Source organism: Parasteatoda tepidariorum, chromosome 8 (assembly GCF_982258835.1).
Source record: "Parasteatoda tepidariorum strain Cologne lab strain chromosome 8, Ptep-v5.0, whole genome shotgun sequence".
Classification (NCBI taxonomy): domain Eukaryota; kingdom Metazoa; phylum Arthropoda; class Arachnida; order Araneae; family Theridiidae; genus Parasteatoda; species Parasteatoda tepidariorum.
This window is the reverse complement of record NC_141762.1, coordinates 72,594,849-72,609,031: the sequence shown is the minus strand read 5'-3', so window position 1 is coordinate 72,609,031 and position 14,183 is coordinate 72,594,849. Positions and strand designations below refer to the sequence as shown.

The following is a 14,183-nucleotide window of genomic DNA, read 5'->3' as shown; positions in this document are numbered from 1 at the left end:
ATCAATAATTTCAGAAAATTAACATTTGTAACGAAGAAATCGTCTTTTTAATAAATTTAATATGGAATTTAATTACTTTAGTTGGGTATCCATTGTTTTTTTATCAAATTTTGAAAGAGTCGATCTATTTGTTTTTTGGATAAATGAATATTACTACATATTCTTTTAATTCTATTCCTTTCATTAAAAGTGGTATTTAAATAGATGTTCCTAGAAACATTAGAATTCCAAGTAATTAGTTTATTTATATGAAAATTAAAATAATTTCTTTTATCGCATAAATCAGCAAAGCAGATATTTTCGTTTATATATATATATTTATATAATAAATAAATAAAGACAAGAAAACACGAAGAAAGTTAAGAAAAACAATAAGTTTCATTTATTGCGCTTAAGCTACAAGTAAACAGAACTCATTAGATAAGTTCAAAATGAAGAAAAAAACAAAGAAAAATTATAGACATCTTTTTTTCCGGTTTTTTAAATAAAATTTCATCCTTTTATCTTTTTTATATATATATATATAAGCTGTTGTTTGTTATTTTTTTACTTATTATTTCCCCCCCCTTTTTTTTTCATATGTCTATAATTTTTCTTTGTTTTTATATATATATATATATATATTTATACATATATATATACGGATAGATAGATATATTAAACTGCAAATGATGTTTCAATTTATCAAATAAAATTCAAATGTTTTAAATATTAATTTAAAAGAATACACATAAAGGAAGAAAAAAAATTCTCAATTGTGATCCAGAAACAATTTGATTAGGCCATACGCTAAAAACTATTCGTATAGTGTTTTCTTAAAATTTTTTGCAAAGTAAAAGAAATTTTGGAAACAATTTTTTTTTTAGTTTTATTTTCAGTTGTATATGTAATGCTCTTTGAATAAGCTGGTAGCTGACGTTAAAAAATAGATATTAAAGACTTTGTTATTGTGCGTAATATGAAATAAAGCATAAAAAACAGAGCATTTTGTTACATGGGTTCTAATTCCACAGCGAGAGAAAATATTCTGGTAAATGTTACTGACATTTCTGGTAAAAAAAAAATTCTGTCAATAAAACTAAATTGTACAGTATTTAAAGCATTCATTTGGTAGTTTTATGGTTCATATTGTAAGGATTTACCGGAATGTCTGATTTTAAAAATGATAGCTTTTATTACCATACATATAGTACAAATACGACACTGAACAGTAAATTTATGCTGGTGTCTAAAGTAAGTTAATAAAATTAATAAATTATGCCACAGTTACCGAATTTTAACACGTATTATAAAAAAATATCACATAGTTAATTTTACTAAAATCATTACTAAAACGCTTCTGTAAAATTTACTGTGCTTTTTAGTGTTCCCTTAAATTGCACGTTTATGATTATGGTAAAACGTAGAATGCAATGTACATTTTACAGCAATCTGATGTTTTTAAATAGTTTGAATCTGGTAGTCTGGTACTTTTGTTCTCCGTGCTGGAATGGGTATGTAGTTTAACATCTAAATTCGTTCATTTTCTAGCAAATGATACACCAAAATTCGTTATACGAAACAATTAATTCATGAACTTTTCTAATACATTATTATCGCCTATATACAATAAAGAAGAACAAAATGATATTTACATGATAGAATGTGGAACCGTTTAAAACTTTTTCACAATGCTTTTGACACACAATTCTTAGTAAGAGAAAGAATCATTTCAAGAAGGTTACTATTTACTTAATATAATTTTTTAACAATAAATAATTATTGTTAATTACTTTAGCTGAAATATATTGTTCTCTTTTTATATTAAGTTACTTAAAATGTTTTACAAAAATTAATAAATAAATAAAATCATATACATTTTGCTTAAATGTTAATTTATTATTTTTTTAAATTGTCTTTTAATTATAAATATATTCGAAAAAACTTTGACTTACAATAGCTATATTTTCTAAATAATCTTTATTTTTAATGCAACTTTTAACATTATAAGGACAACAATTTTTTAACAACAAATAATTTTTGTTAATTACTTTAGCTAAAATATATTGTTCTCTTTTGATAATAAGCTACTTAAATTGTTTTACAAAAAAATTAATAAATAAATGAAACCATACACATTTTGCTTAAATATTAATTTGTTATTTTTTTAAATTGTCTTGTAATTAAAAATATATTCAAAAAACTTTTACTTACAATAGCTATATCTTCTAAGTAATCTTTATTTTTAATGCAACTTTTAACATTATAAGGAAGAACAGAAAAAAAAATTACAAGTAACTATTCTTTTATGCAAACTCTATCAAGCGTGAGGATTTACTATATCACGGTTAATCTCATTCAGACAATAAACTTTAAACAAAAGAATGTGGCTTTATTCTTTTTTGGCGAAAAGGGAAAAAAAAGTTTCAAAAGTTTCTTTGAACATAGAAGAAATCTGAAAAAATAACACTTTTAAAAGATAGCCAAAAATTAATCTTGCTGTGTCGTCGGACTTGAAGTGTAAAAAGATTCAATATTATTAGATGACCGCGGTGAAAGAGTGATTAGGCAGGCGAAATAGTGAAAATCTTAATGAACCATTGCTAATGACTGGTGATAAAAGGTACTTTGAAGTGGTTGGCTAATGAAATTAAATATGCTTTTAGCTCTTTTGGGATATCTAATGAGAAAATGGCTGTAAAATTAACAAAAAAAATTGCAAAGAATGCTGGAAAAGTAAGTTTTGTATTTAGTGAGAAAATATATGACGTTTTCAATAGGGTTTGCTCAAAGCGTAAAGCACTGCTTGATTTAAATTAATTTTCTTGAAAGTATGATTTTATGCTAACATGGAAAATATAACCTATGCTCGTGGCTAACTTAACCTTTACGCATAGTACAAAATACGTTGTATAATTCATAATAATATTATAGGCCTTTGCGCACAGAAATTCTTTATCTAAAGTCAAGCATATATAAAGTTTCTACTCATCAACTCTGTTTTTCCAGATAGAATTTTCAAATCTTTCGTTTCAAATTTTTGAATAAAGTCGTCCGTGCCCAGCCATAATCTAAACAGTACAGAGTACTTGGTGTAGAGTAAAGAACAGTGATGAGATTCAAAAAGTCAAATTAACAGCATAATTTAAAGACATGGATATTTTGATAGTGAGTTGATGTGGCAGGAATAAGATAAAAACTGATATTTGATCAAATCTCTAAGCTAGATGATTTATACACTCAAGATGCTAAAACAACAAATCTACGGGATAATTTCTTTAAAGAAAATAATATATTTGATCAAATCACTTAACTGTTTTAGAAAAAAGATGAAGCTAGTTGGGATTCACACAGTTCTACGTGTCTTCATGTTACCATCAACTTATTCTCACTGTTAACACCCAATGAACGAAAATGTTAGCGTATGGAATGCATTATTGATAGTAATCGGTGTTTGTTAGTTTTATTAATCGGATTAATAAAAGGAAGTGAATGCCATTGTCCGATTCACTGTTGCCAACACTGTTGATTTTTTAAGGTTAAATGCCACTTAACCTAAATTACATTTGCCCGGTATACTCCACACTGGTGTTTTTAAGGTTAAGTAACACTGTCAAGTACACATTTGCCCGATATACCCTACTCTGTAGATTTTCTATAAGTTAATTGCCTTATCCAGGATTAAACTTACTTTAGTACATGCGTGGTATAATCGAATCATAAGCTGTTTCATCACTTTCATCAGTTTTGTGTGCCTTCAAACTATGTTTAAGATTTCCTCTCAAATTGTAAAATGTATTGTAGCCACTACAAGCAAGAAAATAAAGTTTAGGTTTAGCTCAATTTGTGGCTACAAATTGAACTAAACTTAAAATAGACTAGGTACTATAATATTATTATACTAGATATCGTGTTTATGGTGGTGATTATATCAGCTGAAAATCAATGATCAGTTAACCAATGATCAGTCTACCACTGAGGATATTTTTAAGTCAGCACTTTGGTCTGTGCTAGCCAGATGTGGAATTCGCTGGGATTTGAACCCGGTTCACCTGATTGGAAGGCGATCGCTCTACCCCCTGAGCCATCAAGGCTCCATAAATAAGATTTAAAGAAAACCAAATTAGGTAAACATCTTGATGGTGCCTTTCATGGACAATAAATCAAATTTGCAACTTGATCAAAAGCATACTATATGCTTATTTTCGGTTGTTAATTATACGAACCAATAAATTACATTTGTAATTCTTTTTTCGCCAAAACAAAACGAACTTAAACTATTATAAATTTCTTCAAGTTAAAAGAATACACAAATTTAAAGCAGTAAAGAATATATTTAAAAGCAAATAATAAATTTTTAAAAAAATTAGCCTAAGGGTGGTGTTCAAAAACTGAAAGACAGCGTAATAACCAAGTAAATGAGTATTTACGTTAAAAAGGTATAAACAGTTTTTACATTTTTGACGCGTTTAATTAGTAACTAAAATGGACTTAAGTTTGCTACTAGTTTTATTCAGCTATTTTAAGCCTAGACGAAATCTTTTTGACACAAAAAACTTTTCTTTTCTTAATATTGAGACCCAAAAGTTGAAACTCAACTGTTCTAAGTCTTAAGTGTGTGAACAAAAAAATGCTGTTTCTACCCGACTTCTCATCTTCTTATCCGTTATAAGGACCATGTGTTGACAACTGCATTTTCGAGAAAAAATAAAAAATATTAAATACGAAATGTTAAGTAATGAATAATGTAAACCAATATATAATTTAAATTAAATTATAGAATAAAAAATCAGACCCTGATAAACAATAAATAACTAAATAAAATTACGTGCTATTTTTGGAGCACTTCCTTGACTATTAAGTCATTGGAAACTTCAGAATTTGGAGATTGTTTGTCCTCAAATTATAATAGCGTAAATTCCATCACCTTTGTATTTTAATATATTTTATTTACAATAGAAAAGGATCACCTTTTAGTGGAAACGAATAATTTTATGATAACTACTACTATGGGTCTGATAAAAAAAGGTTCATCACTGTATATGTAAAGCACAGCATAATTTGCACATCTATTAGTATGTTTAAAAAGAAGATACAATATTATAGAAACAAAAAATTAAATAAATGAGAATAAAAGGAAACATAATTTGTTTACAAAACTTTTTGCGCTAATGTTACAGTAGATTACAGTTAGTAATCTTAGCACAATTACTGATATGTGACCAACAATATAGTACATTAAAGTAAATCTAAGGAATTTCTCAACATAATTTACTTTATGCACTTGTTTCTAAAATAAATTAAAAACATAATTTGGTTAAGAAGTCTACCTTTTTCCAAAACACTGCAATAAGTGATTGAAACACACAATTACTGTTATGGATTTAAAAATATAACAAACTGCAGTAAATGTAAAATAACTCACTGCTTAATTTAATCTATGGACTATATTATTTTTCATGTAAATAACTCTCCTATAATAATCACTGATATGGGACTTATTATAAATCACACTACTTGAATCTAAAGGTACTTACCATGTAAAATACTCCATTCCCTTGTATTTTTTCATATAAATAAAGCATAATTTGCTAACAAAGTTCTCCTATTTCCATAACAGTACATTAAATCCCCATTAAGAAAAGAAAACATATATTTAAACTTTAAATGTCAGATTTAAAACTCACGAGGTTTTTCAAAATCAAGAAAATACTAACAACAAATACTCCCTTTAAAAGTGATTGATATTGATTTTCGTTCAGCACATCCCTTTTCTCTGCAATTACGTTCTCCGTTTTACCTTTACATGTTGGCCTATCCATCTGTATTTTATTTATTTCATGAAAAACCTTCAACTGATTTCAAATCTCCCCTGTGTTTTTAGCCTTGTCATCTATCTATTCGAAATAAGTGAAGTGGATAGCAGAGGCAAGTGAATCTATCGACGAGAATTCAAGCGATTTGAGAAAATTTAGCCTCTTATGTGTACTTGGAAGAGTTCAAAAGTGTTTTGAATGTAGAAAAATGGTGATATTGGGAAGAATAAACATTTTTGTTCCATCTTATATATTCCATAGGTGTGTTTTTTGTTTAAATCCTTCAATATTATTCCACAATTATTGGTAAATATTTTTCTCAAGTATAAATCTCTAGTTATATATTATTATGCACACAGATTACATTTATTTCAATTAATAACATTTTATTGCATAAAGGAGAAGAATTGCAAAGATAAATTCGTCCAACCAAAAATAAGTCTATTGCATTGTTTTCCCAAATATATTTGTAGCATATTATATATATATTTTTTTTGCCCTCAAACTATAAAATGTTTAACTGGATTTTGTATTCAAAGTATTGGAATAAAAAATAGTGCGAAAATCACCAGCTTTCTGTTCAGATTTATATGGCTAAATGTAATTTAAATATAAAAACATGATGCAGTTCAAATAAAAATTCAAACAGGAGTTTTTTTTAACAGTTAAATTTTTTTTAAATTATTACTTTAATAAAAATAATTCCTTTACATTTTAGCAGTTTATACTTTCTTCTACAATCATTTATACATTAAAATACGGAAATATTTAAGCTATAATCCATTTTACCGTAAAATAATACATCATAATATTTACAGTAGTATATATTTAATTAGTGATTCAGTGTAACATTAACATTACTGTAAAACTGTGCGGTGTACTAGTATGGCAATCATTACTTTAAAAATTATGGTACATCCGATTTTTTGTTCTGTAACATATTCCGGTAAAAATATACAGCACCATGAGTACCGGCACTTTTCATCACAATTTGATTAGGATTTTCATACACTGAACCTTTCTCCGATTGATCCCTAAAAACTTTCACAATTCTTTGGAGCACTCAGAATATAAAGAATTAGAATTAAAATTCAAATATCGCTTCATTTGTTTATTTTATTAATTACTGAAATACCATAATGTCAAACTAATTTGTAATTAAACTCTGAGCACACTATTAGAAAATTCTCGGAAAAAATACTCAAATAATGATTTACTTAAATGATGTTTTAATACATTCAAGCAAAACGTTGAAATAACCAGAAATATGATATTATTCAAACTGTTAACTGAGAAACTGATTTCACCTAATACGGTTAAACAACAGGAATTTTATTACAACAACAAAGCCTAACTAATGAAACGATTTATTTCCAAGCAGGTGGCCTAGAGGACTAATCTGTCAGTTTCATGACCGATAGAACGGATGTTTGAGTTCCAGCGTTTCCACTCCCTTCAACACATAAATAGTGTTTCTATTGTCCTGCACTCCCCAGTTTGTGACCCTGGGCTTTTAGAACACAATACTCTCAATAACGCGTAGATGGCAGCGCTATAAAGCTGATAAACTATCTCCACTGTCCAGTTTTGAAACCATACTAGTCGTAAATGGTCAAAAAAACCATTCAATTTCGTATTCATGGTTTTTTTCCAAACCATAAGGGGAAGAAATGTATTTTAACTCAAACTTTACGGTTCATTGGATGGAAAGACTGTTGCAGGTTATTTCGCCATAATTTTAGAATAAAAATGCTAACAGTGTATGTCATGGTTACCCGCGGAGCAGTGATTTTTATAGGGCAAAAGAGATGGTCGTAAAAAGCATAGTAGGGTAGGTAAGATAGTTTTAACTATTTCCCTGAACAAAAAAAAATCATACTAGGACGTTAATCAGTGAGATACAAACAACTGAGTGAATTTTAATAAAACATATACTTTTAGAGATATGGAATGAAATTTTGCATTAAGTATAAAAATTTCAATCTCATCACTAGAATTAAGTAAAATATACATAAATTTAATTTTTTTAAACTTTCAATCAATTTTTTGTACTTTCAGTCTTTTAAAATAATTCTATATTAATTCGCTATGTAAACTTTTACTATAAAAAAGTATTTTTTTAAAAGTATATTATTGTTGAAATTGATTAAAATACTAAATGATTTATTGAATAATATGTATTTTTATTATGACTTATTTAGATTTTGATTAGTTTTGAACATTTATTACTTATGATCACAAGTGATTATCTCTTTATTAAATCAAAACTTGAATTCTTATGAAAAAGACGCAGAATTATTTCTCTAATATAAAGCTTATTTGGCAAATTGTCAGGAAACTCGCGTTTAATAACGCTTTCAAAATTAATTACATCAAATTTAAAACTAATTAAAAGCTCCGATGTTTTAATCATCTCGTATCGTTTAAAAGTGTCATCGAAATACTCAATCATTTTTTTATGTACTCCTAAACATTTTATCACTCTTAATCGTCAAATTAAAACTTAATTCTTTAATAAATCATCTCATGTCTAAAATAGTTGAATGCTAAATTCAGTTTTCACATTTACTGATATAAACACAAGATATGCCCGGATTCTAGTAGGAATTCAATTCCCATTTATAAGGCGAAACAATCTAATATTTCCTTCACAACATGAAAAACAAGTCGAAATTTTCTCATCTGCAAATGATATTAGTTCAAATTTTAATGTAATACGAAATTCGATACTAAAAGCAAAAATGAAGGAAGATTGAATGATGTCCTTACAAATCTAGACAGAAATAGTAGTTATCTGCATTCAGCTAACATAATCTTGACTTAATAACGTAATCTTAGCATTAAGTATGGTTCTTTTAGTAAGATTACATTAGTTAATAAGTAATTTATGTTAACTTTGTTAAATTATTATTTTTAACTCAATTTTCTGACGCGTTTGTCTGCTAATAAATTATAAATTTACTTTATTAATTAAAAATTTGAAATACATACATACCTTCATAGGCCTATATGTTATATTTTTGTCAAGAACATACTGTGAATGCATTGTATTTTTGACATTTTTATTTAAGTCTACATTCTTTTGTCGCAAAAAACCTAAAAGTAAAAAATTTTTGATTTAAATATTTTGTTAAAAGTATTTAAATAAGCTGATTTCTTCGGTGCAGGTTGTATAATAATTATTTTTTTCTTGAGTAAGTCATGTAAAATACAATTGAGAAAATTAGAGCACCTAGTTTTTTTTTTCTAAACACCACTTTTTTTCGCTTTGAAAAACAATTTCCTTAAACGAAAATCAAACTCCTGATCATTCCTCGTCTTTTTTTTTGTTCTAAGTGTTGATAATGGACTTAATTATGCTTAAGTAGCTAACATTAATTCTCTTTCATAATAATTTACGAAAAGAAAAAAAGAATGCAAATTCAACACATTGTGACCCAGCTCATAACGATTGTTAAGAAATGTATGTCAGAATTATGATTCTCAAACAGAAAAGTTGAAGTGAATAAAACTATATAATATGCAATAAAACTATTAATGTATGCAAGGCATATAGTGGTACAGTATTATACTGATACAGGGGAAATCAGCATGACGTGCATGCAAAACTCGGTTGAATATTTTCCGGTTTTGTTTTTGAGTAGGATCTATATCAACTTTAGATGTAACTCACTTATATGGTGACGCAATCAATTTCTGAGAGGACTGAGAAGTATTTTGAGAAGGCAATGGCACTGTCCTGAGTTGAAAGGCGTTTGAGTTGAAGGGCAAGCCAGGCATACTCAAATATGTATCTGTCAAATTACTATTTTTAGAATATTTATCATTAAAAATTTAACGTTTAAGAACATAGAAGAAAAATACCAGTACAGTTAAAAGATACGTCATTTAATCGTTTGGGCAAATTACAACTGTTGTGACAATAATTGGCTGAATATTTTTTTTTTTATCCTTCTTATAACCCTTTACGTTTTTTTTCTCCCGAAATTCGCAAGTGATATCTCATGTGATTTGCAAAATTAGATATCTGCAACTGACGTCCTCATAGGTAAATCATGGCATCTGTCGATTCAGAAGCCAATCAAGTTCGACTCACACGAGTGACGTCGATTACAGGTATCCAATTAAATCTTATATTTAAATCACATAGTTAGGTATAATCAGCTCATTTCTTCTCGAGTTGCAAATACCCAATTGCTGACAACACAACTGTCAATGGTACTATCAAAATCATTTAAATTTTGCGAAATTTCTTTTTCCTGTCCATTAAATACTCATTTTTGAAGGAATTGTTTTATTTTATAAAACTTTTGCAGACAAGTATATGAAATCATCATTAACATTCTCTTCAATGACATGAATATAACAGCACTGCAAGGGCATGATAAATGAGCGCTTTTCACTCAATAACAAAGGATAATGATATTCTAAAACAAGCTATCCCTTTAATTCCGAAAGTATGTTACATTTCGAAAGCATGTTTATGTTTTATTCGAAAAATAACTCAAATTAAATTGCTTTAAAACATGTCAATCTTAACTAACGATTAAAATGCAAATAGAAAATGTCGATCATTTTCAATAAAAATGCAAACGAAAAAATCTCGAAAGAATGTAAAAATAAATAGAATTAGGATAAAAATATTAAAAAACTCAACAGTAGCTGAACTTGAAAAATACAATAAAGAGAATGAAACAATCATTCAAAACTTTTTTTTTATAAATTAACGTAATTTCATAGAAATACTATTACAACATATTGCTGCCACACACTCCAAGTTTTGCATTTCGGTATTGTTTAATTTTGGTTAATTTTCTTTTTTTACAGTTTGCGTGTTTTGAGAAATTCTCAACTTTGAAAAAATAATGAAAAATAATTGTGATTTTCAACTTTCTTTGTGTTAACTTCGTATTTCTGTCCGTCTGTGGTGTCGAAATCTTGAAACTCCTTCTTAAATCTATTTTAGTTACAGAACCATTTGTGCTAGGGGTCAGAAATTAGGACTTTACGACGAGGAACTATTTCAACCCCTATTCTGAAAATAATTTACAAATTTCAGTTTGTAAGTTTGAGAAAAATGTTTGAAAAATTATTTTTTCAAGCTGGTATTATATTAGCCATTGTTATAAATAAAACTGTAGATGATTGTGTTTAAGATTATGTGGCCAATTCTTTAATATATTTTTTACAAGCACAGTAATCAACTTAAGTAGCATATGGATCGGTACTATTTAAGATGAATAGCGTTTCTAAAGTGCTTATTTTGCTTATAGTTATCTAAAACAACGTGTTTATTTACTTATAGTTATCTGAAACAACGTATTTATTTTGCTTATAGATATCTGAAACAACGTATTTATTTTGCTTACAGTTATCTGAAACAACATGTCTATTTTGCTTACAGTTATCTAAAGCAATGTGTTACTTTTTCTTATAGTAGAACTTTTAAAGCTTGTTTAAATAGAACTGTAATTTAAATTCAACGAAAGATAAAAATCAATCGAGAAAATTTTATGATTCATTAAGAGGATTAGTAAATACATCGCTATATATTAGCGGCGCCACTTATGCTTAATAAATTACTGAATTAGTTTAACTGATTTTATAGAAAATGATACTGTTTTCAGCAGATACGAATTATACTAATATCGGCATCAGCCGCAATGGATCATGGGATAGAGCATTCGCCTTCCAATGAGATGAACCGGGTTCGAATCCCAGTAGATACAAATTCCGCATCCGGCTTGCACCGACCACAGTGCTGACGTGAAATATCCTCAGTGGTAAATGGATCATGGGTTCGAGTCCCCTTGCCGTTAGGTTAACCGAGGGAGATTCTCGTGGTCTTCCACTCCATGTAATGCAAATGCGGATTAACTCCATCAAATAGTCCTCCACGAAGGCACATTTCTCCCAATATTTGATCCAGGGGTTCCCTTGTCTTCTGGATTGGGTTCAAAATTACAGGGCTACGGAGTTGAACTTTACTAGCCGTAAACCAATAAAATTTTGTCGGCTGTTCAACGACGGTTATAAAATAAAATAAAATATCGGCACCAGTGAATGGAGGGTAAAAATTCCTGTAAAATTTTCGCACTGTATGGTAAATCCATTTCAGACAGAAAGAAAACATTAACTCTAACTCTGGTTAGTAATACCAAAATATACGGTATTTAAACCATTAAATTTGACATTTTCCCAATCAAATGGCTTTTAATTTTCAAAATTATGGTCTTTTTTGTTAAAATATAATTGAATTGAGTGTAAGTTTAAAAACAATAAGTGGTTCATGTGCAATACTCACTAATACCAAGATAAAATTACTAAATTTTATCACATATTATGAAAATCTATATTTCATTGTCAATTTTACCAAAATCTACACAAAATGGTTCGATAAATACTAGTGAACTTTCTAAGGTTTCTATAGATCCAGAAACACGGTAAATTTTGCCTTATTCAGGTAGGTTTTGCCATAGTTTTTTTCTCATGTGGAAATAAGTTTTTCTTGGTCCATCGAAATGGATAAGTAGTTTAGAAAATAGCATGATTGCAATATATATATATTCTCAATCATCAAATAACCTTGAGCAACAGTTTCATGATAAATTTTACTGATAACAAATAATATTTATTTTCATAAGATAGGAACTTTAAGGATAGTGTTACGTTAATTATAATATCAAGAAAAAGGAACGTATAAATAAAATCGAGAAAGTTATGTCACATATATTTTTAGTTATGTCACATATATTTTCCAGTTTTGCATATGATTTCGTTGTGTTGATTGCGCTATAAGAAATTTCGGATAAAAGTACTGTATAAAATATTTGCATTTTAGGTGCATCATCCGTAAATTTCACTTTACCGTAAAATTAATTTTTTATAGTAAAATAATATACAGTAATTTTTGCAATAATATTTATTTAATTAAAGTAATTCAGCAATTTTATGGTAATTATTACTGTAAAATTTATCATATGATATATTTTTGTTCGGGGAAATATTCCGGTAAAACGGGATTTCACGGTAAAAAGTGCCGGCATATTTAGCGCCTGAACTATTTACTTTAATTTGATCCATAATTTTTTGCATTGTGAAGATATGGAGTCCTTGCTGAAATTATCAAATATGAGTCTAATTTCGGGTATTCAGAAGAGCTTGGCTTCAATTACGACTTTTTCCCAATTCGAATATTCATCTCATTCTCTATAATAGGCCGGGATAGCCTGGTCGGTACGACACTGGGCCTATGTCCAAGAGGTCGTGGATTCGATCCTCGCCGACCGAAGACTCCCCGTGTAGTAAAGGGTGACTGATGCACGTTAAATCTGTCGAGTCTCAAAGTCCTCCATGTTCCCATAACAAATCAATACCTCTGGGGATACTGATCCAAGAGTTTCCTTGTCTTCCGGACTGGTTCAAAATTACAAGGCTACTGAGTTGAACATTAGCTGTCGTAAACCCAATATTATGCCGGCTGTTCAACGACGGTTATAAAATGAAATATAAAATTTTCTATAATAGTATTAATTATTACGATATAATCTCTTATCACCCTATTTGTAATCTAAATAAATATTCCAAATTTAAATAAATATTCCAAAATATAATTGTCAATCTAATACTAAGAAACTATATCTTTAGTTTCCTTCAAATCTGTTTATGAACTCCGTTAATGATAGAGTAGATAGTAGGTACAACTTAGTTCAAAACAGATATAAACTTAGTTCAAAAATTAAAAAGAGAAAATATTGGATAAAACTAAAGATTGCTTATTAAAGACTTAAAAAATTTTACGAATAAAAGGTATGCAGTGAAATAGTTTTTAAAAAAATAAATAAAGAATATTTATTTTATTTTTCATTTGGTATTGCATGAAAAAGTAATACATAAAATATTGAGTGCATGTAGAAATATCGAGTAAATTTTCAAAATATGAGTGCAATTAGAAATATAGTGTCAGTTAATTTTCCAGCTACTTTTTTTCATTTATCATAAATTTTTATCTCGAAATAAGTAGCAAGAATATCTTATAAATTTGTTAGAGAACGCATTTGATTTCGACTAACAGTGGTTCTCCGCGAACAACAATAATAACGTCAAGAAAACCGGTGAATTTTCATCAGCTTTCCTGTAAGGCTTTCTGTGAAGTTCTTGCAATATATTACGAGATAAAATATTTTTAAAACGAGCATAATATCCGGAAAATTAATTGAGAATTAATCAAATCTTTTAAATTATTCTCGATATTTTATTTCTTACTTTTTCTTGCAAAAACCGTAGAAAATTTGTTTTTTATAGTTCTTGAATTATTATTTACGCTTATTTTAAGTTTAAATCTACGATAAATCAAGTTTTACGGATGAGAGTGTAAAATAGGGTGTC

At 28.1% G+C, this 14,183-nt stretch overlaps 1 long non-coding RNA gene across 1 annotated transcript in view; it reads left to right on the top strand.

The window, feature by feature from the left end:
• The window catches only part of LOC139425585 (uncharacterized), a 174,288-nt gene extending 168,238 nt beyond the window's left edge, over positions 1 to 6,050 (top strand). Inside the window, exon 3 of the long non-coding RNA XR_011636788.2 lies at positions 5,864 to 6,050. This is a non-coding gene — a long non-coding RNA (uncharacterized LOC139425585). The remainder of the gene's footprint in view (positions 1 to 5,863) is intronic.
• Positions 6,051 to 14,183: the final 8,133 nt, after the last annotated feature.